The 8537-nt window shown below is 47.2% G+C and overlaps 1 long non-coding RNA gene across 1 annotated transcript; it reads left to right on the forward strand.

Annotated features, from left to right (window-relative positions):
- The first annotated feature begins 317 nt into the window (after positions 1-317).
- On the forward strand, positions 318-5986 carry LOC127143481 (uncharacterized). Its single transcript, XR_007814938.1, has 3 exons — positions 318-468; positions 932-1087; positions 5342-5986. It is a non-coding gene; the product is annotated as an uncharacterized LOC127143481 (long non-coding RNA).
- Positions 5987-8537: the final 2551 nt, after the last annotated feature.

The following is an 8537-nucleotide window of genomic DNA, read 5'->3' on the forward strand; positions in this document are numbered from 1 at the left end:
TTACAGAGGTGGAAGCAGCAGAAACGCTGAAGTAGCTGAATGCTAACTGCTACATATGCTTACATATGCTATGCTATGTGTGTATGTGTGGTGAACTGTTCAAAGACTGAGTCAAAAAAAGTTGCCAATACAAAACCAAGCCTTATTCCCACACTCTACACATATGAAATGCATGACTTGTGTCCACTTAGTAAATAATGTAATTTTTAATTTAATTTTCCCTAACTCAAATGTATTTTATTTTTCTATATACTACTACTGTGATATTCAGCATTTTAACTGATTCTGACATTGGACACTGTAGACCTGGCCGGCAGATGCTGTTCATACCTCCACCACTAGAGGGAGGTGTTGGCTCTGAATGTTCACTGAAACGCTATATAAGGATGAGAGAGAGAAGGGAAGCTGGAGAGTACGGATCAGTGGAAGTTTTCCTCCTGAGCTGAGCATTGTGGAAACCGTCTGCAGGTAACAATATGTGTGCAGGAAGTCTTAAAAAAAACAAAAACAAACCCTGATAAAAACCGTTGATGTCGAGCCAGCATTATACTGCTCTGCTCCCACCAGGTGAGGCGGGAAGTTAAATGCACTGGTTCACATTTTAGCTCAAAACGAGCATTTTGTCGACTCCTCTGAGGTTTGCTATCTTGTTTGCTCATACTGTATTAAAAGGGGGGTAAATGACAGTGACAGCACAGTTAAACCGTCAGCCCCGCTAAGTTCTCCTTTAGCAAACATTAGCCAATCTCTCGCCATGTTTTGTTATATTTGTTTGTTTAAACTTGTTTAAACACGCTTTAAGCTGTTTGCTTTAAGCTATACTGTTGCTTACACACCACTTTGCCAAACTGTATTTCCTCTGCTGCTCACTTGTATATACTGTGTTTAAGTTTACACTGATGTCTGTGCACCTTTTGCTGTCAATTCACAGATGTGGATCACCATCAAAGTGTGCTTCTCCCATTGAGTGAGGCATCCACACCCTTCAGAAGTCAGGAAGGCTGTGTTTGCTCCAGGGATTACATTACCACACCAGAGGCCTGCAAAGACAGACCCACGGACAGACCCTGCTGCATCACGGCCCAAGGTAAAGCCCTCCTCTGCTGACGCTTGCAGCGGACAGTTCAGGATAGGTGCAGGGACTTCACATTGTGCCCCCTCTTGTCTGTGATGCTCGCTCTTCTCGGGGGTGTGTTGATTCAGATGGGACGAGCAAACAGAACCGGGGTGAAGCCATGTGGGCGCTCCATTCTCATGGAGCCACCGGCCCGGTGGATTAGGCTAATGCTAGCCCATGGGAGGGTGGGATGGGGTGGGGGGAGTTGCAGTGTGGCTTTTCCTGACAGGAGGTGATGGATTAGGGCTTTGTCAGGGCCCATGTCGGCCTGAGGGACCCAGCGATGAGGGAAAGGAGGGAAGCAGAGGGGAGATCAGGGCCCAGGGGCAGCCCAATCCCAGGATCAGCGACATGTTGACAAGGGATTAGTCCGTTTGGTGTGTTTCTTCAGGAGCTGAAATCTCATAGACAGTTAGAAAGAGAGATAGAACGTGCACAGGCACTGGACAACGATGTGTGGCCTCATGTGAGGAGCAGTGACCTGTGATGCAGTGGCACAGGTGGTTGTTGCGACAGATGAAATAATACCTGGACATGATACTAGTATTGGCACGATATGTGTGTGTGTCTCAAATATGTGCCGTCAAGGACATGAGAAAATACAGGTTTCCATGTCAACCCGTGATTGCTCCCTTTTCTACCTTTTGAGATATAAAAATCAGTAAAAATCAGTTGTGGTGGTGATTGTTAGGAATGAAAACCTACATCCTTTTGATTTCAGTGGCACAGGACCGAGAACTGCTGATTTAACAGCAGCCATAAATCCCCACGCATGAGCTGCGATTGAGTTACAGTAAGCGCTGGCGATTGCATCCCTCCCTGGAAATGGCGGTGGCGTGATATCTCAGCCACATTTGCCTCCTTCGTCAAAAATGTGAAAACCAGATTGCGTCTTTTTATGGTCTCTCTTTGAAATCCGGCACACTTGACCCTCCCTCGGCTGTGATTTTACAGCGTGCTCTGGTTTATTTCTGGAAACCTCCTACACTCCTCAGCTTGTTTAAGACGCCTGCCCGAGTGTGCCTTTTGTTTACTTTGCCAGTTGGGACAAACAGTAAAGTGAGGTGATTAAGCATTTGCATGAGGTCTTGAACACCCCAAGAAGAAACCACAAGGAACATTTGGAGGGGAGGCATGTCAGTCCACAGTTGTTGGTACTGTTGAGTAGAGGGGATCTGGAGGAGAATAAATTACCAGCGCTTGGCAGTATCACCCACTGGCACTGTCTCCACATCTGGGCTTTGTCTGAACTTATTAAATGTGAAAAATGAGTTCTGCTCAGTGATGTTATAGTAAACGATACAGAAAGATATTATTTGCCACGAGAGCTTTCTATCATCTCAATTAAGAACATTAAAACTCTAAGGACGTCAGATATTTGTCATGTGACTGCAGTTTAACGCCACTAATGCATGCCTCAGAGGATGGATTTGCGCTGAGATTACACTGTGTTCATCTGAAACGCAAATACATGTTCAGATGATGGGGAGAAGAGGGAGGGAGGGAGTCACTGGGGGAGAAAAAGGGGGAGAGTGAGACGTGACTGAGAGATAGTGACTGACATGTGGCAAGGAGGCACTGATCGGTCTCTTGACGAACTTGTCGCCTCACCACGCTCCGTGTGTCAGGGCCTGGCGCTCTCCCGGTGTCAGGCGTGGGTGGCCTCCTGACACGCGTTTGAATGTGTGTGTCACGTCCGTCTGGGCTGAAACCACTCCTGAAACACACACGCACCCACATAATGACACTGACACAGTGCCATCAGGCCCGCCACCAAGCCCAGACGGAGTCCCTGGCAAACGCAACCTTTATCTCTTCCCTCGGATTTCTCTCAACCTCTCAGCCTTCCTGTTGCTCGCTCTTCCTCTCCGAGCCTATCACTTATTGGTTGAGTGCAACCACAGCCATTAACCAGCAATTTGGGTCTGAATGATTGTATTTAATGTAATTACGACCATGAGAAACAGAGAGAGAGGGCCTTGGGAGTGGGCCCAAGCTGTTGGACTCGGTTCATCTGAAAATGAACCCTGTGCTGTAAATTGTAAGTACCTCTGCGAATATCAGTGAGGAGAGTGCCAGCCAGTCCTACACAGGCGTCACTCATAGACCCCACTCTGTAATTGCCTGCTAGCTGGAGCTGCTGTGTAATTTTTGACGTGGCTCTGTGGTGGTGGCGGCGCTGACAGAATAAGGGACTGGAGATTTAATGCCCAGTCTCAACTTTCTGACTCTCTCTTTCTGCAGTTCTGGTGAACCTTTTTATGTCTAGCTTCAATTATTTTCTGGTATTTCTGCGAGGGCTAAACTCAGGTTGCTGCCCAGGTCGCTGTAAGAAGAGTGCAGGTCTGGCATGAATTAAAACGAACCCTAAAACCAACCAAAGGAAAAAGCACTACTGAAGATGCCATTAATTCAGTGGGAAATTTGCAGCGATGTCATTCATATTCACTGTGGAAGGCCATGTGTCTTCACATAACAGATGTCAGTCCATTTGCTAACATGCTACATATTCATTCCAGTGCATTCCTGCAGGTGTGTTTGTAGGTGGTGATCTCCCTGTGATGCACCCACTCAGCATAAAGAGTGGGAGGAGGAGTGGGAGGAGGAGGAGAAGGAGGAGAAGGAGGGAGGCAGAGTGTTTAGTGACAATAGCCCCCTCTTGATGCTCTCCGTGGGTGTGTGTGTGTGGGGGGGAATTAAAGGCCATTCAGCCCCTGGCAAGCCCCCCACGAAGACGCCCCCGCATTCTGGGGATGACTACCTGCCCAGGAGCCCCCTCTTTGCCCATCTGTCCCCTCCAGAGGCTGCAAGAGAGTCCCTCCTCTTCCCTCCTTCACCACAGTGCTCCTGGAGAGGCTGCAGGCTCCCACATACACAAACCAATGGGTGATTGCTGACTCAGCTCTGCATCAGGCTGACAGTGCACACTGAGCAAGGCAGGGGGTAAAGAGTGTGTGAGCGTATGTGTCCGTGTGTGGGAGGGAGCGGGCTGCTGCTGTCGTATTTGGTGGAGAATGAGTCGGTGTGTGTTTGTGTGTGTGTGTGGGAGTTGCTGGGTGGGTGATTGAGCATTCATTAGTGTTGATGGATGTGTGTGCGTGGGTGTTTGTGTGAGGGGACGGATACATGTGTAGGCGGTGGTGTGTGTGTGTGTGTGGGTTTGTACGTAGGAGGAATTCAGTGGGTGGTTGTGGGTGTTTTGCTGGGTGGGTGGTGGTAGTACTAATATACATACATTTGTATACTAATTTAAATGTATATACATAAAAACAGTAGTGATACTATTAATATTTTGCATCTTTAACATTTTAGAAATGACATTTAAAAGTCAAACAGCTGTTAGATCATTTCTGAATATTTCTATAAACAGTTAAACAGTCACAATTCAAGGTCCACTTACTTGCTCGTTCCGGAGCTTTTGACTACATCTTGTTGCGCTCGTTAGCAGGTTGAGTTTGCTCATTTACCATGGAAATGTAGATACATTTTCCATGTCTTTGCCAAAAGTTCTTGTATGCAAAACCTTCAAGATAAAGTCATTTTAATACTTGATAGCTACAATTTTCTATTTTGTACTAATGCCAGTGTTTTGTCTGATTGGGATAAATATTTAGCTTTGGGATATTTTTGCCTAAGATGATCCTTTCATGAAATCTCGTTGCCAACATGTGGGTGTGTTTTCTCAACAACATGCCCTCATTTCTTGCGGCAAGGCACCAGTTTGTAGCCTTATTCCCATAAGTGGGGCTGTAGGAGCGAGCACAGTGTGACCTTCATCCCAGCGTGCTCAGCCCATTAGTCCAATTTACTCAACTGTCAAACTCCACATTCACACACTCATCCATTCTGAGAGCAGCAGCAGGTTAAAGGAAGAAAGATGTTCTGCATTCCTCTCACTCTCTTGGTTTTAAACCTCATCGGACTTTGCACAGAAACTTGCTGAATAAACCTTCCTCTCTGTCCAGCAGTGAGAAACCAAACCTCCACACCCCCACCACACACACCCCTCCCTCGGTTGGGAGGATGACTGTAGATGAGTTAGCTAAACACTTTCTGGCAAGCAGGCACGCCGCCGGCTGCACACACGAGGCCTGCAGGCGTGGGAAAGACCTGACTCTGATAATAAGCAGCATTTGGCCTTTCTAACCTCTGCAGGCTTTGGCTCGGGTTAGTTGTCTCTTTCTCCCTCACTTGTTTTCTCTCTCTTTCTCTCTGTGAGTGGAGGAGTCACAGGAGAGGAGGTCAGCCAGGGAGAGGCCCACAGCTGCGGCTGCGAGGTCCCAGCATGTTTATTTGGGCAAGCCCAACCAAAATAAGCTCCAGCCAGGCATTGCTCCTGAGGACTGGGGCCACCACCGCTGCGGCGCTTTTCATCCTAACAATGGGGAAAGTGCTCGGGCCGAGGAGGGAGCCGCACAGCGCAGTTTACCGTAGAACAGCTGCCTCATCTGTGGGGGAGGAAGTGCCCTGCAGATGTGGCCAGGATAGACGGTTCATGTTCCCACACCTACTCCTGTTGTACAGTTGTTCACCCATGCTCAGCGGTCAGTGAATGAGTTCCTTTGTTTTACATGAGAGAGATTGCCTGCCGAGTGGAAACGCCACAGGATGGAGAGCCAGAATGAGTACAGTGTTAGATATTTGCTTGAAATATGTTACATAGGTTGTATAACGTGAAGAACTGTGTACTGTGCCAAAATAATTCAGATATGATCTTCATGTGATTTTGAAGGCAGCTACATGTGTTATGTGTCATGGCCCTCTTGGTGTATGGTATTCTTAAGGTTGCAGTGTTGTGAATGCTTGTGTGGACTTCAATGGGAATGGCTGATTCACTGATAATGAATAATGTAAAATAAACCATCAACACGGTTGCCCTGTCTTTTTTTTTATTAGGCATCAGCAGACCTTTGTCTGTGATCAGAGAATAAAGAGCTCTAAGTTAAACAAAGTAACAGTTTCTTTCTACTGAGTCTAATTATAGGTGTTACTTCTTACTGTGTTAATAGCTCATATGATAAAAGCCAAATCTGGAAGGGCCATAAAATGCAGAAGGTCACAACAATTCCTTTGATTCACTGACCTGCTCTGTTATCACTCAGGTGATCTGTACTGGGGGTCAACAGCCCTTTTATATGTAGAATAACAACATCCCCATCCTGCTTTACTCATCTCACTGTCGTGCACTGACCCCCCCCCCTATTAAAAGGGTCACCCAGCCCTATGCAAAGGTGCACAGGTTTGCCCCAGGCCTTGCAGGGCTGGATGACTGACAGCCGCCCCGCCCACCGCCCCCTCTAGACGCCAGTCAGGCCTTTTTCTGCCCTGAATGCCTCCTCTCTGCTGCAGCTCCGCTCATCTGTTACGGGCTGTAAAGTTGACAGATGATTAGTTGTCTTGCTTATCTCGTTTGCCCCACCCATCCCACCCACTCCGTCAGTGCTGTGGAAATCACCATCTGTAGTTTGCCCCTGTGTCATATCTTGCCCAAGCCCAAGCCCAGGGCCTTACCTTACCGTGCTTTAACATACCTCTGCCGTTTGACCTCTGCGCAACCTCTACAGGACTCAACATTTCCAGCTCCTTCCTTCATCAAAAACCCCCTTCCACAGCCTTTCTTGCATATTCCCTGTCGGTCAGTCAGCATCCTAGGTAAAAGCCTGCGGTCGTGTTTGCCTAGTGAGGCCCCTCTTGGCTCTGACAGTGGGGGAACAGCGTGGGGCCACAAAGAGGGACACGTGTCAGCGGGGCCGACAGACAAAGCAGGTGCTGTGGCCGGAGCTTGAGGAGGGGCAGCTGTCCATCAGACCTACTGCACCCAAACACCGGCAACATCACATATGGCCCCTAGATCAGGGCCTGGGTGATTGACAGCCAGGAATGGTGGTGGTTAGAAGTTAACCCTGCTGGAGGAGACTGACCTTAAACTGACTGCAGCATTACTGATGTCAGAATAGCAAAGTTAGTCTGTTGTCACATGTCCTGGCAGCTTATTTAAAGGAACAGTAAGTACTCTCATTATATCTGAGCACTAAGAAACCTAAATATTTGTTAGAGGTTGATTATTGATCACTATTGGTGACTCAAGAACTCCCTCATCTCTTCACATCTCCAGAAATTTTCCTCATTTTCTTATATCTATCTGGATCTTCTCATTATCCCAGTGCCATTTGTAGCTGTAACAAGCAACAGATGCCAACATACAGTATCTCCCACATCTGCCAGCTCTCAGTCCCCCCAGTCCGCTCTACCTGCAGGATGCTGCTAGCAAATCGCCACTTCCAGGGGGGCCCCAGTTCTTCACCGTTATCCCCCACCTCCTCTGAAATTAAAATGCAGAAATTCAGACTGCCCGATGAGATTCCTCTACATAATTTGCTGTCCTCCCCCGCCCCTAACCCCAGCTCCCCTAAAGCATCACTCTGAGGTCTGACAGCAAGTGGGTGACTTCTGACAGGTTGCATTGATCTCCTGGCTGGGAAAGAAGTCGGCATGACAATGGAGAACATGTGTCTGTTTTAGGACAAGCCTTAACTTGTCTGACCCCCTCATTTGGGATGCGCCCACAGAAAAGCCATCCCTTGGTTAAAAGAAAAACTCATCTCCTCAAACAGGAATTTGTTCTCTTGTGAAGTTTCTTGGTCTGACTTGTTTGAAGTAAAGTAGACATGGTTGCATTTTGTTTTTCATCTAAATAATGAATAGAAACATTCGCCTTTGATTCAGCAGCCGGCAATGTTGCACACTTTCTGCTTGGTGGGTTGTGTTGGTGGGTTAGATTCGGGGCTTTTTTTGGGGTTCCTTTAAAGCGGCAGACGGGTGAAATGTGTTATTGTCTGTGTGTGATTAGGTAGTTCTGTTCCATTGCTGTTTTCTTCCATGTGAGCATTAAATAAGAGCCAGCCCACTTCTGAAATGTCTTTGATAGATGATATGAATAGCTAAATTCCTTTATACAGCTTTGAAATGGCTCATTCTGGTCCCATTAATAACTGGGATCACGATAGGGACATGGCTAAAAGATGGTTTAGTTTACATTTGGCTGTGGTGTTCAGTTCTTTCACAAGGATTGTTGCTGTATTACACATTACATTGATTGTTGGAAAACCACACAGTTTTACACTGTGATGTGCACTTAGAGTGGGGCTGTGCGTGCCTGATGCACAATTGGCTTCAGAACAGAGTGGAATTAGCCCTATCTGTCCCAGGCCGGCATGTGTATGTATGTGTGCGAGAGATAGGAAAATCTGATTTCCCCTTGATAAATCTGAGCTGAAAGATCTGGCAGGTATTGCATTGGTGCGTCTGACTGCCACAGCAGCCTTGAAGCATTTTTGTGCTCACAGATGCCTACAGAATTTGTCTGGATTCGTTGTTCAGAACACCTTTAAATGAAACAAACTCAGTATGTGCTGGCTCT

Source organism: Lates calcarifer, linkage group LG17 (assembly GCF_001640805.2).
Source record: "Lates calcarifer isolate ASB-BC8 linkage group LG17, TLL_Latcal_v3, whole genome shotgun sequence".
In the NCBI taxonomy this organism is placed as follows: domain Eukaryota; kingdom Metazoa; phylum Chordata; class Actinopteri; family Centropomidae; genus Lates; species Lates calcarifer.